The following is a 17,263-nucleotide window of genomic DNA, read 5'->3' on the forward strand; positions in this document are numbered from 1 at the left end:
CAGACAGCACCAAGCAAACCTGGCACATCAGAGGATCCACCCCCAGCCAGCCCAGGCTGGCTCACTCACTGCAGCCCCATTAACTCATCAAACGAAGCAAACAGCATCAGAGAACATGGAGACAGCTCCGTGTCCTGCCTGCTCAGCCCTTGAAGGAAACACCATGGCTACCAGGAAGAGCACTCCTCCCATGGTCCCTGAGAGGCCAGCTTGTCCACAAGCAGCTCTCTGATTCAGGCTGGCACAGGCAAAGCCATCCTGCTAGCACTAAACACCCGCCTGTCAAAGGGAGAGCAGGCACATGGCCTGCTGGGCCTGCTGCTTTTCCCAGAGCAACCCAGCCCACTGCTCCTTCCATCTGCCCATTAGAACTGGGACTTCTGCTACTGCTGCCAAGGGACACACACTAGGGGAAGAGCTCAGGGTAACAGAGAAGGGTAGCACCATTCAGCAGCAGCTGGGCTCTGAACCTCCCCTGAAGACCTGATCTCATTCTCATCATCATCAGATCAGATGGTGGTAACAATATCTTCCTCCAGTTCCCAGCCACTACTCTTCCTGTTCTTCCCCAACAGTTGTCCTCTCTCAAGATCTTCAACTATCTCCTCAACTTTATCAGCCTGGCAGAACTGCCTCTTCCAAGTGCGGCAGGGAAGCCATGAAGTTCCACCTCAGCTGCTCTGAATTTTTATGGCTTTCACTTTGCTACACTTATCCCACAGACGGTCATTACTTAATTACACATCCATCAGTCCTCTTTACAGAGGATTAAAATTCCTATTGCAATTACAAGTGAGTTGCCAATAGGTTAGATTGAAGTCATTACTTAATTACACATCCATCTTTACAGAGGATTAAAATTCCTATTGCAATTACAAGTGAGTTGCCAATAGGTTAGATTGAAAACTAAGCATCTTGGGTGTATGTCTTGTGCACAGGACGAGGGAGTCACTGAAGAACAAGTAAGGAGCAGAAAGTAAAACACCATTCCATATTTAGTTATATGAACAAAAGTGATCAGAAATTAAAGTAAATGGAAAGTTTCTGAAAAACAATGGACACTCATATAAATACAACACACAGTTAAGCATTAAAACCTTCCATTTCATGCTTACAAACACAAATGACCTGCTTAGGAAAGCATCCCAAACAAAGCAAGAAATGCGTCACTGAAACTGTAGTGCAGCACCTCAACTCCGCAAAAAAAACCTCCACTGAACAGCAGCACAGGCTCCATGAGATGTTGCGGAATACTGATAAACACTTCTTGAGGGCATTCAAATCCAGAGAAATGTACTGGTCTGAATCCTGCACCAGCATGAATCACGACAAGGAAGGGTCAAACTGGCCCCGGAATGCGTAAACACTCAGGAACTCGGAAGATCCATTTTTTTTGTCTACTTCTATCAGCCACGTACACACACGCAGATCATACTCCTTTAACACTGCACAGGATTTCCAGGAAATTGGACATCTTTCCTCAAATTGTATGCTGCTCAGCTCATAAGAACACTCATACTTCCCTGGCTGTGACCCTGATGGTGCTGATGCCACAGGACGAAGCAGGACCACAAAGTCTGAACGAATGCAAGCAAGCTGGGGAGGGTCAGCCCTGTGGGCTGTAAACTGCACAGTCACCAGGACCACAGCTCGCCAAGCACTCAGACCCTTCAACGTTTCCGTTCCACTCATCTGCCTGCAGACACTTTTGCTTTGTCTCTGGGAGTGACAAAGCTTTCTGCTTTCTTGTAGCACCAGAACATCTCAACGCTGCCCGTAAGCAAGAAAACATTAGTGTGCTCAAAGCAGAAAGGACTGAGAAGGGTAAGTTCAAGCAGAAACACTAACAGAAAGCATGGAGATTTTAAGCGAAATATGAAAAACAGAAGAAAAGCACTGGAAGAAGGAATGAAGAACTTGTTTGCCTTCAGGGCCTCCTGACACTAGAGTGTCTGATATCTAACCTTGAAAATTACTTCCTACCAGTAAATATCTGTAATACCTGCTTCTAGACAGGTACCCATTGCAAATCCTGGCATTAGCACCCCAAAGTGGAAACTACTAACTCCTGTGATGGGGGTGAGAGAGCAGCTGGGTGGGGTCTGGGAGACAGTCAAGGCCAAGCCACCCCAGCTCCATAGAGGTATCAAAAATCGATGCAACCTACTGCTGAAATTTTCCCTGTAAGCAGGAATTTTAAGGTAACATCTTTGTTACAGTCACAAAAAGGCTCACTTGAGCCTGCCCAGCTGCCTCAAACCACGACTACTACTGAAGAACAGAAGTTACTCTGTAGATGCGATAAAGAAAACAAGGCAGGCAGTCTCCTGAGCTGCAAAAACAGGACATTGTCGGTGTGCCTGCAACCAAGTCACTGTATTTAGCTTAAAAAAAAGTGTGTCTGAATGTGACTTTCACCACTTAGAAACATCACAGAGAATTTATTAAAGCCTCTTGCACTGAAGCTGGAGGAGAATCAATGGAGTAAGTTCAGCACCACAAGTTATGCTTTCATTTTTCACATGCTGCATCCAAACAGAGCTCTTGGAGAAGCTACTTCAACTCCTATGCTTACAAACAATTCTGCTGAAGTTAGCAAAGCTGTATGCTTTTGCCTGCAATTAGAAGGAAGCCAAGAAATGCACCAGTAGGAGACACATTGCTCCAGGAAACATTAATGGAACAAAAAGGGTCCTTAATGTGTTTTCCCCTACAGGTATAAGGATATACCTGGGTCTAACACCTAGCACAGCACTTCCCTCTTTTACAAAAAAAAAAAAAAAATTTAGCATCAAAACAAACTCACAGTATGTGTGCTACACTCCTATTTAGTGTACTAGGTATTTACTAAACTCTCTTGGAGGCACATTTGCAAGCACTGCAAGTCATTCTCTCATGCCCTAGAGATTTTTCAAGTAATCCACCCATTATGAAATTCCTTCAGTGCCATACAAAAACCTGGTTTGACATTGTTCACTCAGGATTCTGTTGTTTCCTGTAACTAAGGCTCCCTCCTTAAAAACTAAAATAGAAAAAGAAAACTAACTGAAAAACATGAGTGTTCAAAACCAATGCTAAAAATCAGGTCCTTGGGGAAAAAGTAATTACAGAAAGATTTAAAAAATGTAACAGAGTGGTATTAAGAAAATGGGGTCAAATTACAAGATATAAACTGAGCTGTGACATTAGGACTTGTGAAGACAGCTGTCAGTAACCCACATTTCTATCAATTTCAGTGAAATGACATCATTACCAGTTTTGGTTACAAGTCCTTAGCTGTCCAAGCTCTCTCAAGACAATGTCATTCAAAATTCATTACTAAGACAGGTTTTTTAAACTCAGCATCTCATCTTATTCTGAGTCAAGTGCACTGGAGTGTCTGTGGTCTTACACACAGACCACTAACCCATGGTGCATTAATTTCTCCTTATGATATGCACTGCCTACACAGAACTACCTCTCCAGTCCATACACCATTACTTATCACACAGTGATCCAGTTAGGCTGTAAAACATATGACTAAAGCCACAATTTAAAAAAGCCTTCATCTTCAAGAATGACATTTAATCACATGTTTAAGTGTTCCTGTGTATCAAAGCCTGAATGTTCTACTTTATTTAAATGAGGTTATTAAGAAGTTAAACAAGTACTTAGATTTTCTGAAATCATGTTCTCAAAAAAAGCAACCAGATCCACAAATAGAAGGTCTCATTTTAAATACATTTTTAATATATTCAGAATTATTGTATTACATCTGAGCCTTAAAAGAGCAAGCACTTGATTACATGCGTGTACAAGGAGAACCCATTTCTGGATTACCATAATATGCTACCAAGCTGAAGCATTAGAGAGAATAAAAGCATTTCAATATCTGTTTTCTTTGAGCAAGGCTTAAGAAAAGTCAGAGGTATAACATTTCATGACAGCTTTCTACATTGTAAAATTTTTATTGTCAGAAAACTTGTTTAAAGGACAAGCAGCCTAAGTAAATGTGCTGGTAGATGAGAACACACCAAAGGCAATTTCTCTCACTTGCTTTCATTGGAATGCCTGGGAAAAAAAACCCAAAACCTTGAGTTGCTGTTCAAGAAGCAGTAGCTATATGGAGTATTGTCATATCATGCTAGCAACCAAAAAATAAATATATCAAATACTTTTAAAGGAATGCAGTGGACTGACTGTAGTAATTCGGAATATGATCCAGATTTCTGCCAGGAATTTTTATACCAGCAATTTAGGATATTTAAAATACACACTGAATAGCTTCCCAAATATCACAAGCACCCAATCATTCAAAAACATTCTAATAAACCAAAACACCACTAGAACACATATATATCAGTCTCCACAAGGCTTTGAGAATACACTTGTAGGATAACTACTGTACTGTAATACTGTGAGGTATGAATAACTTTGAAAATTTAGAACACCAGTTCTTCACAGCAACTTCCTGTGACCCTATGTCTATATGTCCTCAGGGAAGTGAGGTTTTCTACAAGAAGACCATGGGTATTAAATGAATATAGCAGAATATTTTCTCTTTCTGAAACAGAAATTGTGGTAATACTTTATAGATTTCCTTGCCATACTGCTTGAGAACAGACAAGAGGGAAAAAAGCGAGGGATTCCCCCTTCCACTCTTAAAGAGCAGGAGAGGTCAAGAACAGGGAATCTGCAAGATAATGGTGAAATAAATGCTGCAACTCACAGCTGAAGGGAGCTAGGAAAAGCACTTTTGGATCACTTAAAGATAAAAACATGTCAACTAAAAGAGAAATAACTCAGCCTGTTATGAAACTGAAATGTATAATCAAAACATGGTATTTGGTTCTTTCCAATACTGACAGGAGCCACACCATGGCAATACTCATGGAGTCCATGAGGATGAGAGCAAGCCATTCTGCATGGGATGAGGTCAGACCATACTGCAGAAGCCACCACTTTCAGTCAGTTCTGCGCTTGAAACTAGCACATATCAATGTGCAGGACACAGCTCTATCAACACTGGCAGGCTGGAAAGCTTCCTGCACCAGATCTACTGGATGTGAGTGCAGGGCAGGCCTGTGGGTTTCCATCACGGGGTGACCCAGATGTAACAGGCTTACTGCGCTGAGCAGTGGGATGGTGCTGGCCCCAGGCACAGGATTATGGTGACCTCCCGGTCCTGAAGGATGTCAACAGCAGGAATCTCCTCAGGTTTTATGTTCATCCTGCCCAAAGTGCTCAGCAAAGTTGATCAGCACAAAATGCAGTGAAACAAAATGCGGTCAGACAAGAAAACTAAGAGTGTTTTGGCATCAAACATTTCCAAATATTTCCAAAACATATTCAAACAACAAAATTATACCAAGTGAAATTCCAAGTACTGGTTACCAGGTCTGAGATTAAAATCTAAAGCTTTTCTAAATAACATCCTCTGCTCTTAATGACACTATGCAACATATGTTAATGCTAAGCTACAAGGAATTTCCACCCAAACTAGTTTGGTGGACTTTACTTTTAACATCCTGTTGACAAGAAGTAATATACCACTATTAAATAAAAACACATTCTTCAAAATGACAAATGATAGTTCTTTCTTTCAGACCACATTAAGGCTTTTGGTAACTGTGGCATTTACTAAGTAAAAGGAATTGACCTTTTGGGAGGTCAAATGGGTTGATAACTTGGCTAGCTGTCTCTGCTGAAACAGGAATAGAAAGTCAGATGTAACAATTTGCCTTTGACACAGAAAAAAATGTTTATTTTTGTTAATCAGATAACAAAACCTTGGTTTTATGCTAAATCCCTGAGCTGGAATGTTTACTGTTTAGATAGGGTGTGTTCAGAAGACATTTGCAACACTGGCCTGTTCTAACATAAAGGATTTTTAGGAAATACTTGTAAAGAGACATTGTTAAAGTGAAAGCAGTGGAAAACAGAATGTACTGAAAGCCATCTATTGAAAAAAAATTAATGTGTGTTTATTTTTGGAAGGGATGATCTGACAATTTTTCTTTCAGTGCTTGCAATAAGACGACACCTTTAACATCTCTGTCATGTAGTTTTGTTAAGCCACAGAAAGTGCAAACTTGCAAGAATATGGTTCTACAGACTTTTTCACTGCAAGCATTGAAAAAACTTTAGATTTACATCAACAAAAATAACAGAATAAGCTGATTTTCCTCCTATAATGATTTTTGTGTGACTGCTCAGTGAACAAAACTAATACATATAATATTTTAATCTGCCCTTATCTAATCTTACAGCCAAATACACTGCTCATTATTATACAGTAAATATGTTATTTGAGGTAACCAAAATAAAATAATTAAAACATTGAAAACTGCCCTTGCTCCAAATGTATCTCAATGACTTAGAAAGCTTGCCCAGTGGTAACTTTCAAGTCTTAGCTACAAGGACAGTCAGTGAATTAAAGACTGGGAGTCAAATCTGAGGATTAGACCTTGGGGAAGTCACTATCTCTAACATAAGCCTTTGCCATTAAGAAAACAACATGAACAGCTACTGGCTGTGCTGAAATTTGGCAAGAAACAATAGTAGAGGTTTGGACCCAGACATAAGCCTGTTTTGAAACTAAACACATTTACTGAAGTAATTATTAGTACTGCTTTTCCTGACTGGTAGTTAAACTAGTCAGAGTGCATCCCTAAACCACTCCTCTGCCAGCTCCTCAATGAGTCCTTCCAAAGGCAACTGTAGATGAGGAAAGGAAAAATTACAGCTATATGGCCAGATATGCAGAGGCAAAAAAGTAGAAGTAAACACCAGTAACAGTCCCCTGACTTAGCATCTCTCTCCTTGTACTCTCAGTACTCACATTTCATCTCCCTCTTTCCCATCCCACGCATGGGAAAAGGTAAGAGCCCAGCATGCTGGGAGAGAGATCCTGGGAGGAATTCTGCTGCAGGCAATTCCTTCCATATTGCTTACTGCTCCAGTGTGGAGGAGCCCCACATGCCCACGCTTTGAATTTGGGGCACCTCTAACCTCTGAAAGGCCTCACATACATGCTGCTGAACAGAGGACGTAAACTATGCTGGAATAGCAAAAATACGTAGTCTTATACTCTTGACTAACTTTAACAGACATGTATTATTAAAACAACTGTATATTCCCATTTTTAAAAATAAACATTTTTAACACACATTATCTATTTTGCTCTGCATTTTATTAACAGTGTAAGACAAATACAACATTTGCTTAAACCTGAGTAAAAAAACTGCTTGGCTGATGACACTGTCTATCACACAAGACAATGCTGTCTCATTGCTGCCCTGCCCTCTCCCACCCTATTTTCCACATTCCCCTTCTGTCTCTGTGCTTCAGGCTCCAAGCATTCACAAGAAGACTTTTGCCTGTACTGTGCTAAGCACAGGGAACACAGTTAGTTTCTCAGGGGCTCTATGCAACTACTTAGAAATCCAGATGTTAGTATAAGACATGTAATAATGCAGAAGGGTCCATCAAACACAGTAAGAGGTTTGTATTCATCACTCCCTCACTTCTATTCCAAATTTCAACATTCATTACAGAAATAATTCCAAGGGAGAACAGCAACCTGCAAACATATGAGATTTCAGCCTCAAGTGCCTCAGCCTCTGCTAGCAACTGGCTAGTCTCTTCATGATCTTAGCCATGCAGTCCAAGTCCTGCCAAGGGGAGCATTTCCAAAGGAGTGCTTTTCAATGGACCTGTGCATTATGTGCACAAAGATAAGCAACTGGGAGCTTAACTTGGAAAGAACCTGCCCCACCTCCCAAACTCTCAGAAAAATGACTAAGTAGAACTGAAAAGAACTCATAGACTTGTTACATTATAGGATTACAGTCTTACAGAAACCTTTCTAGAAACTTTCTGCTGGCTGGTCTTTTAATTATGACCATGACAACTCATGCCCATAGGCAAAACAGGCATTTCGTCCTCATTGTCGCGGAATTGGGAGAAAAGACAAGAATTCCTGACTTTTTTCTATTCTTCACAAGTGTATGTTTCCTTGATTTGTTGGTCCATCCTCCCAAAATGTGATAAGCAAAGTTAACAAGGGGGCTGAAATTGCTCAAGCCATGCACATTGCTTGGGTATTTGCAACAAAAACTGACCAATCCTAAAAATACATGTCCTCATAGTAGTATTGTCTAAATTATGTACATGTATGTGGCTTCTACTTCACTCCTGCCAAAGGGCATGATTGCCTTTCCCACAGATTTTCTGTGGCAACTGTGATGAAGAGTCCTCACCACTGAAACCATCAGGGCGGCAGTGGAGAGGTCAAGAGGGTGCAAGATTGCATCTTCTCCATTGTGCAAAATTTCAGCAAGCAAGTTGTTGCTGGCCCTGTGGATGTTATCTTAGCCCTAAAATGGGTAAACCCCATGGGGAAGAGTTCCAGTATCGGTGGTTGGCAGAGGGCCCGCTGCCGTGAAAAATGTTCCAGCGACTGCAATGGTAAACAGCCCACAGGATCAGCTCCATTTCCCCAATGACTACAGCTTTGAAACCCTCTTTTTTTGAAGGGGGGGAAGACTGGCTTGTTTTCCTTCATCATCTCCCCACCTCCAACAGAATGCTTCAAAAATTAATCACAGGCAGAACACATGAACTCTCCCATCTCCTGCTCAGACATAACCAGTGCCAGCCTGTGTGTCACTGCTTCTACTTAATTCTGGAATTTTCTTTGCATGCAAAGGATTAGCCTGGATGCTAGTTGTCATGAAACGTGTTTTTCCTTCTATGTACATAGAGATTCAGAGCGTGCAATTTTGAACTATTTGCAGCTATATATATACATGTGCAAAGAAATCTCCCCCACGCCACAGCAACATACAGTACATAAGAGTGTAAGCAGAGGTAGCCTCAAAGGAATTGTTTCAGTCCCCAAAAACAGATATGGCTCTTCTGTACCCATGATTTTTCCCTTTTTCAAATATATAGAACACATAAATGTTTTCAGATCTGCAAGTTTCGTTCCTGTCTATCTGAAAATTCAACAGTTTGTATAACCAAACCTGAATATCATCAACGCCTCTGTCAGATACCCAGACAACGTCCACTCCTTGAGTAATGACTCACATCTTATGCTTTCCATCCTCTCCTCATTTTTACAACAAAGCAAAAGGCAGAAAAGCTTGCAACAGACAGAAATATACTGACAGTCTCAATTAAAGGGCAGAAGCATGAGCATGACAGTAAAATGGTAATTTTTCCTTCTAATAAAAAGTGATTCAGTATTCTGTCTCCTAACCAGCATCTGGACAAACTAGAGAAGTGGGTGCATAAGAACTAAATGGTTCAGCAAGGCCAAGTGCAAAGTGCTGCACCTGGGTCAGGGCAATCCCAGACATGGGTACAGAATGTGAGAAGAACTCATTGAGAGCTGCTCTGCCAAAAAGATTTGGCGGTGCTCGTGGATGAAAACTTGGACATGAGTCAACAGCATCAGTGCTTGCAGTCCAAAAGGCCAACCACACCCTCAGCTGCACCAAAAGCAAAGCAGGCAGGAGATCAAGGGAGGGGGATTCTGCCCCTCTACTCTGCTAAGACACCACCTGGAATTCTGAATCCAGCCCTGTGGTCCTCAGCACAGGAAGCACATGGCCCTGTTTAGAGCACGTCTAGAAAAGGGCAACAAAGACGATCAGAGGGCTGGAACAACTCTCCTCCAAAGACAGGCTGGGAGAGCTGGGATTGTTCTGTCTGGAGAGGGAAAGGCTCCAGGAACATATCAGTGTGGCATTCCAGTAGCTAAAGGGGGTCTATAAGAAAAGGAAAAGTCATTTTTACACAGGGAGATGGTGACTGAACAAGGGAATGGTTTTAGACTAGAAGAGGGGAGATTTACATTAGGTGTTAGGAATAAATTCTTTCCTCAGAGGGGTAGTGAGACACCGGAACAGACCGCCTAGAGAAGCCGCAGATGTCTCATCCTTGGAAGGCCAGGTTGGATAGGACTATGAACTAGTGGAAGGTGTCCCTGCCCATGGCAGGTAGGCTGGAACTAGATGGTCTTCAAGGGCCCTTTCAACCCAAGGCATTCCATGATTCTGTGCTCTCTTGTCTCTCCTTGCAACAAAAAGCACTTATAACAAGTACCCCTGATGGCAGCGTCTACAACAAGCTCAGGAAATACACAGGAAGAAACTCCATGCAGGGAATTTGTTCTAGTGTGCATGGATCCAAAAGACAGATTCATGTGTACCAAATCATTGTGCTTGGTGCTGGCTGGCATTGGGACTCCAGAGATATTGACTCATTCAGAAGGAGCAAGGATGCTAGGTTAGCCCAAGCTCCACCAAAACTGGAACTGTGCTTGCAGGAACCAAGGACACTCAAAGCAGAAGGTAAACTGATGACCTTTCTAACTACATATTATGGGTTTTCTCTTGCAGGCTGAGCAGGTTCCCCTAAAAATATAGGAAAAACCGTGGTGGGCAACTCATGACATTTTTTCATTATTATAATAGAATAAAAGAAACCAAAAATGAGAAACACATATGTCATTGTGCACAAGTACCAATACATACAAAGAGATCAAGTAAACTCTATAAACAAAGTGTTTTTTTTACATAGCTACATTTTTTATTTGAAAGCATGTTTGCAATGCAATTAACCTAGTTATGCTCTGGAGCCTAAAAATTCCTACTTGGCACCTCTGTTCCTCCTGGAAGACTAGGAGTTGGAAAAGTTTTACTTCAGCAGGAAGGGAAGGATAAGGACCTTTGTAATTTGAGATACTTTTTTTTTTTTTTAGCGTTTTAGTATCTCCTAGCAGTGACCTACTTTATGAATGTAAAGCCCACTCAGTTCCCACTGAGCTGAAACCATTTAGAAGAGACACAGAACGATTACTAAACACTATTTTCTTACTGATCAGCACAAAGTTATTTGGCACAAGCATCTCTGTAAATGTTTGTCCAAGACTAGGCAAATTTGCAGTGTATGATGGCCCTCAGACTTGTGCTTCTGTCAAGTGAGAAGGCTCATAGTCTAGCACTGCAGCTCAGCTATGCTTCAGCAGAAATACAGAATGCTAGAGGCTGAGCTTAATATCACTGCTGTCTTTCCCTTTGGGTCTGTTCTTTCTTGTTTTGTTCAATGTTTCCCTTTTCAAACCAAAAGAAGATTAGTTTTCAAATGGAATGAATGTAAGGGCAAAGAAGACAATTTGTGAAGTGCATTATACTGGGCTCTGTTTTGGCATGGAGAAACCAGAGGAAGAGGAGGGAACTGTACCCAGCTCTGGGCAAGTAAGTACCCGAGGAAAAGCACAGCTCCAGAATCACTTTCAGCCTCATGAAGCTGAAGGCAAAGTCTGCTTTAGGACATGCAAGGAGGTCTGATGGACTCGGCTCACAGCGACACTGGCAGCCTGCCACAGTATTCTGTTCACGTGTGCCTGAGATATCCATGGGCCCAGAGCTGTAATTATGGTCTCAGATATCACAGTACTACTAGCCCAGGAGATATTTATGGATCTGATCCATACAATCTATAGGCACTGGGAAGTTTCAGGCACATTCAAGAAAACTCCCCACTCCAGAAGAGGGACAGCAAGTCTACAGCAGTTCTTTCAAGCTACATCAAAGCAACACACTCCACTGGGTCTCACCACTGAAAGATCTGAATGGGGTTAACTGCAGGCACAGGGCTCAGGCTCACACCACACATGATATCAGAGGCATACTAATGAGCTGTGAACCAGGTTAAGCATTAGCACTGCTTGTTTCCCTATGGAGTAGCTTGCTGATTCTCACAGTTGCATTTTAAACTCACAATAATAATATGGACAAGTACATACTTTCCTCCGCGTAAAGGGAAAGGCCAGACCACCACTTCCACGCTATTTATTTCTAGAAAGCTTATGAAGCATTTAGAGAATAGAGTGCAATCCAAGAACCTAGCTAGAGAGAAAAAAGCTCCATATTGTTTGCTATTTATATTGCTAACTTTTGCCCCAAGGGATAGTATCACACAAACAGAATCACCAAAATGTCACATCTGCGGGAAAGAAGCCCACAACCACCAGCGAGGTGCATGCAGAATATACCTCAGCATGGGGAGCAGAAACTGTTGCAGGTTGCCAAATGCTAGTTCCACATGAAGCCTAGGGAGGTTTCTGTGTCCTTGTGTGAGCAGACAGGACTTCGTGTGAAATATCCCCTTCAGCCAGTAAGACGCATGGGAGAAAAGGAGTCTGATTCTCATCACACTTACTTGGCTCTGGAGTAGCTCTGGTTTAGTTTGAAAGAATACCTCCGCTTTACTACAGCTTTAGACACCCTGCAAACACACACTTCTCAATCCATAATCTAAAGCGTTACTTTCAGCAGTATAACTGCAGCCATGCAGCCTCATCAATGTGCAGTACTTTCACCAAAATAGCTTATGTTCATTGATGGAAGGGTTTCAGCCACTTTCATGCTAAAGCAACAACTCAGACACCCACTCACATTCAGGCACAGACGAGTCCTATACAGGACAAGCATCAGGACAATCTGTTTGTTTTGAAAGATATTTAAGAACAGGATTTTGAAACTTCTATTTCCGTAAATATTGGAATCCCAAACCCAGTGCCTGCCCTTAACCGAGACCACTTGCCCTTCAGGCTGAGGGCAGCCAAACGTATCAGATTGCTCTGCCTGCTCCCAGGCAGTTGGAAAGCTGCATGGGGGTATTTCAGTCACAGCCTGTATCTCTGCTAAAATTTACTTCTTTAAAGCACTTGGTGTCTATTGACCAAGAGGATTCGAAGCCACGCTGCAATGCTTTCTTTACTATAGTAATTTTAAATATTTTACAACTTACAGTGATCTCTGAAGGAAGACATTTGATATTGCTGTATGCAGTTAGGAAGCAGAGTGCTTTCGTATTACAGAAAATACAGAGCTTTAAAATAAATTAGACTGCAATATCTTCATTACTAAAGCTGCTTTGCACTGAGAAAGCCTTATGATGAGAAAGCAGTGCAAACATTCCAGTAAATGCAGTTGTCTATTCTCAGCATCAAAAAAAATTTAAATGCAAACTAGAAAACTAAAGTATGCTATATTTTGTATGTGCTTACATAAACGACATAACCCTAAACCCTGATCAGATTAGAAGTGTACATTAACACGGATTAGAAGTTAACACATGTACAATACAGATGAACGTATTTTTTCCTTCCTGATACCAGCTGCATGAAACTGTAGCAGAAGAAATGCCTTTAAACCAGGAGGAAGTATCAGCATTTTCAACTCAAGCTTCCTCCAGCTTAATCAGGTATTTTTTCAGTATGAAAGAAGTTCTTCTATTTATACTAATACATATGCCATTTTAGCAACTGCCTTTCACACAGATATATCCTAATTTTGCAGCATTTTTAAACACTTTACACAGACATTTCTCCAAAAGTTGCACTGACAAAAGTAATTTCACCCTTTTGGGAAGTACTTGACGTCTATTTATTTTCAGCCTTTTAACAGTCAGGACGTCAAGATCTCCTTCTGCCTCAGTTCTAAGCACTACATAGTTTGATTTTAGCCAAACCACAAATAACATTTATTTTAGCTACTTAATCATTTTAGTCCTTACCTAAAAATAAATAAATAAATAATTTAAAAAAATAATAAAAATAAAAAAACCTTTTCCACTTTCTTCCATTAGAAGCAAATGCTGGCTTTCTGTTCTTTGAGGGTATCCTGTGCTCTTAAGGAAAACCAGACAGAAAGCTGTATTCCAACATACCTTGAAAGGAGAGCAGCGCTCACTGCCGGCTGTGTGACTTTTCAGGGGCTGCACTCGGAGCCGGGCATTCCCAAGAACCGCGATGTCACAGAGCCCCGAGCTCGCAGTGGAGCCGCTGGCTCCCACACGCCCTTCCTCGTCCCTGGCTATCTGACAGCCGAACACTTTTTAGGGCTGCAGCCGGGCTCGTCTCCCAGCCCCCGTGCCACTCCGAGGAATCATCCCCTCCCTGCTATTAAGTGCACGCTGCCATTATATCTTACACGCGCGTCACAGCCCGCATGCAGCGGCTGTGGGAAAGCTGCATTTATTTGTACAGGAAGCTTGAGCACAGCACTTCCTACTTCCCATCCCAGACTCAATTCAGCCGCAGGTGATTCCTGACAGCCGGCCAGCTCCCAGCCAAGGCACACCCTCCCCTTCGGCTTTGGGTCTCTGTGCAGCTTCCGACCACGGCTCCCATCCGAGCCCCGACAAGGTAAAACTGAGAGCAGCGAGGCTTTAGATGTGACACTCATCAAAGCCCTCCCAAATTAACCTGCTGGGGAGAGCAGTTTGCATAGCAGCTGATGTCTGAAACCTCGCTGGCTTCTGCTTGTGAAAAATGTCATCTAAAAAAACCCAAAAAAAGTGTGATGTGTTGACGTTGGAGGGGAAGTGAGCAAAAAATCTAAACTCAAAAGTAAAGTACCCATGCAATTTCAGATGTGAGTGTTTAATGATGATGGTGTTTGTCTCATTCTGTCAATACTAAAATTTCACTCTTTAAGCTGTCCCTGTGTGCAAGAGGGGTTGGGAATCCTGCAGTTCCGTATTCCAGACCTAATCACATCAGCCAAGTAAGTAGCAGGAGAATATCTAATTGTGCCACATGACACCAAACCCTCAAGAACTTTTCCTGCTGTAGGAAATGCACCACACCCACAGATAAGAAATATAGATATATCAGAGTGCAGAGAGTGCAGAAAAACAGAAGGAAGTATAAATGTTAATCTACAATTTTCTTATGATGAAATAAATTTACTTTGTACTTCATGCAATCATTGCTGGCGTTTTGCCTTCAGTACTTTCCTGTGAAAAATTATATATAGGCATTTCTTCCGGGATGTATAAAAGCTCACAGCTGAGCTTTTAGTTATTTTCAGACAATTATACTGCATCAGATTAATTTAAGGGGAAAGAAAAAAAAAAAAAAAAAGCTTGTGCAACTTTAATTCAGCCTCCTTGCTGAATTATTCCTTTATATTACAGCTTTGCTTGAATTACCATCATATATTCTTTTCCTCTTAGAATAAGTAAAAACTTAGAATTTATCTATTTAACACTGTGTTAAAATACCTTTGGGTGTTATAAATAATGTTAGATATAGTTATGTAAGATATGTATAATTTATATAATTTTATATATACAAATTTTATATATTTATATATTATTTATATATATTTAGGGAGGGAGGGGATAATAACCAGAAAAAATATAGCTGTTCCAACATGTGGGATCTTGCTGATCCTTATGGTGTTCATCAACACGGTTACAACAGGATTAGGCAAACTAGAGCCACGTCACATTTACTGCCACTTGAACAAGGAGAGCAATTCCCAGCAGAAGCAGACATATATATTCTCAGCAGTGGCCAGTCCTAGACAAGACTCAAGAAACACTGAAGGCTCAGAGCTATTTTTTAGGCTCTAGAGCAGTACTGAAAATGTGGAATTCTTTGGACAACTTTATGAGTAGAAAACAATTCTCCTTCTCTGGTTAGATTTTTATGCTTCATGTTCTGTTCTAGTATGAAATAGCTTGAGCCTCTATCACTACTCTCTTCACTACCTTCCCTCTTGCTTCCAACTCCTATATTTTCCTCCTGCAGCTGCCCCCTTTGCTACTCTGCCTCCATCACACAAGTACTTGATAGGCCACAGATGAAGCTCAGCAGGAAAATTCTCCCTGTTCTCAGCCCCTGTGCTCAGCACCACAGCACATGAACAAAAGGCAATTATCTCAAGGAGGAGAGTGGTGAGAGAGGGAGGATGAAGAAAATCATGTCATTCATGCAGGTGTAGGAAAAACAGCAGGGCAGTAAGTTCAGAAGCAGAGCAGGGCAGCTGCCAACATCAGAGTAGCAAAAGTAGCATCTGGTTTGGTACTTACTCCTTGCTGGCACAACAAAATAAAAACAAGCTTCATTGAAGTAGCCTCCACCAGTGAAGAGACAGAACTACAACAAAGACTACCCATCTTCCCTTCAGGTATGATGAGGCCAGCTTGTGTCTGGGGGGGGGTGTTCTTTTAAACTATGAAAACTAGATTTAGTACATTAAAATGCACAAAAATTCTAGAAACTTCGGCTACAAACATCCCATTGTATTTTTATCCCATTTCCTACTGTCTCCATGCAAGTTATAATGTGATTGCATAAATGTGCAAAACTGCTTACAACAAAATTATTTTCCTTTAGACATCACAAAATTGTTGAAAAAAATAATGCTTCTCGAGACATTTAATTAACTGGAAATGCTAAGATATGCTTGTTCCAAGCACTCCACTTCTTGGGTGTCAAATCCTAAACTGTGGGGCCCGGATTTACACGCCAGACAATAACTTACTGATGCTCTGTGGACAGCTGGCTATGCCTCTGCTTCCATCTTCTCTTCAGTATTTGCCCCTACTTTTGTGCTTCTCCAGGATCCCCACAGCAAAGGGGAGCTGAAGGTGATGTGGCACTGTGCAGGAGCTCAGGCTATAAGGACTTGAGATGATCAATACTGATGATTCTTTCAATTGCCATCACCAAAAGACGTGAGCTGGACTTTTATGAGCTCTTCTGTCAAAATGATTTCTCTTCCAGCTGTACCTCAAGCCCAGGTACTTCACAGTTTCACAGAAGCACATCTTCTTGGCAAGCTAATTTTATGAAGTGTTATGAGTCATGCTAAAATTGCTACCCAGCTCAAATCCCTGAATCTCTTACCCAGATTGATTGGCTTCCTTTCTGAGCCAACAAATAGAAGAGAAGTTCACATTGTCACACAATTCCAGACACAGCACAAGCTAAGTTCTCCCCGTTTGCCTTCTTCTTGGACAGCTGTGATAGACAGCACAAAACTGAAAGGGTCCAATTAATTTTTTGGACACGCTTAACTGATGCTTTTATACCTCCAGACTGGGGGAATAGCTGAGCCTTTGAGATGTCAAAATGCAGTATCACTGGAAACTTTTAGTTGAGTTACTAGCCAGAATAAGAATAAAGGCTGGCATAGTTAATTACTAACATGGCTGTGTCATCCTTGCAGTGACTCGAAATACTTCAGAAATGACTAAGCCACTCTTCATTAACTGAAATTACTAATTAATTTTTGACATAGATGGGTAAAAAAGTAATAGCGTGACCAGTGAAAAGATCACTGACATCCCACAAACAAAATACCATTAACAGCAAGTGAAAACGCTGAGTTAGTGTATAACTAACAGTTTCATTGTAATTCTACATAAAGAAAAAACATAAAGTTTATGAGGGAAAAAAAATTTCAATATCATG

The 17,263-nt window shown here is 41.3% G+C and overlaps 1 protein-coding gene across 3 annotated transcripts in view; it reads right to left on the reverse strand.

Annotated features, from left to right (window-relative positions):
* The window catches only part of RNF144B (ring finger protein 144B), a 55,629-nt gene extending 38,798 nt beyond the window's left edge, over positions 1 to 16,831 (reverse strand). The window contains exon 1 of one of the 3 annotated variants that reach the window (XM_041426734.1): positions 16,697 to 16,831. The gene's annotated coding sequence lies outside the window, so the exon portion shown is untranslated. Of the gene's footprint in view, positions 1 to 13,725; positions 14,017 to 16,331; positions 16,672 to 16,696 lie in introns of those variants that run through there. The other 2 variants (XM_041426735.1, XM_041426732.1) reach the window with 2 other exon arrangements.
* Between the last annotated feature and the right edge of the window lie 432 nt (positions 16,832 to 17,263).

Source organism: Onychostruthus taczanowskii, unplaced genomic scaffold (genome assembly GCF_017590055.1).
Source record: "Onychostruthus taczanowskii isolate IOZ18803 unplaced genomic scaffold, ASM1759005v1 scaffold94, whole genome shotgun sequence".
Lineage (NCBI taxonomy): Eukaryota > Metazoa > Chordata > Aves > Passeriformes > Passeridae > Onychostruthus > Onychostruthus taczanowskii.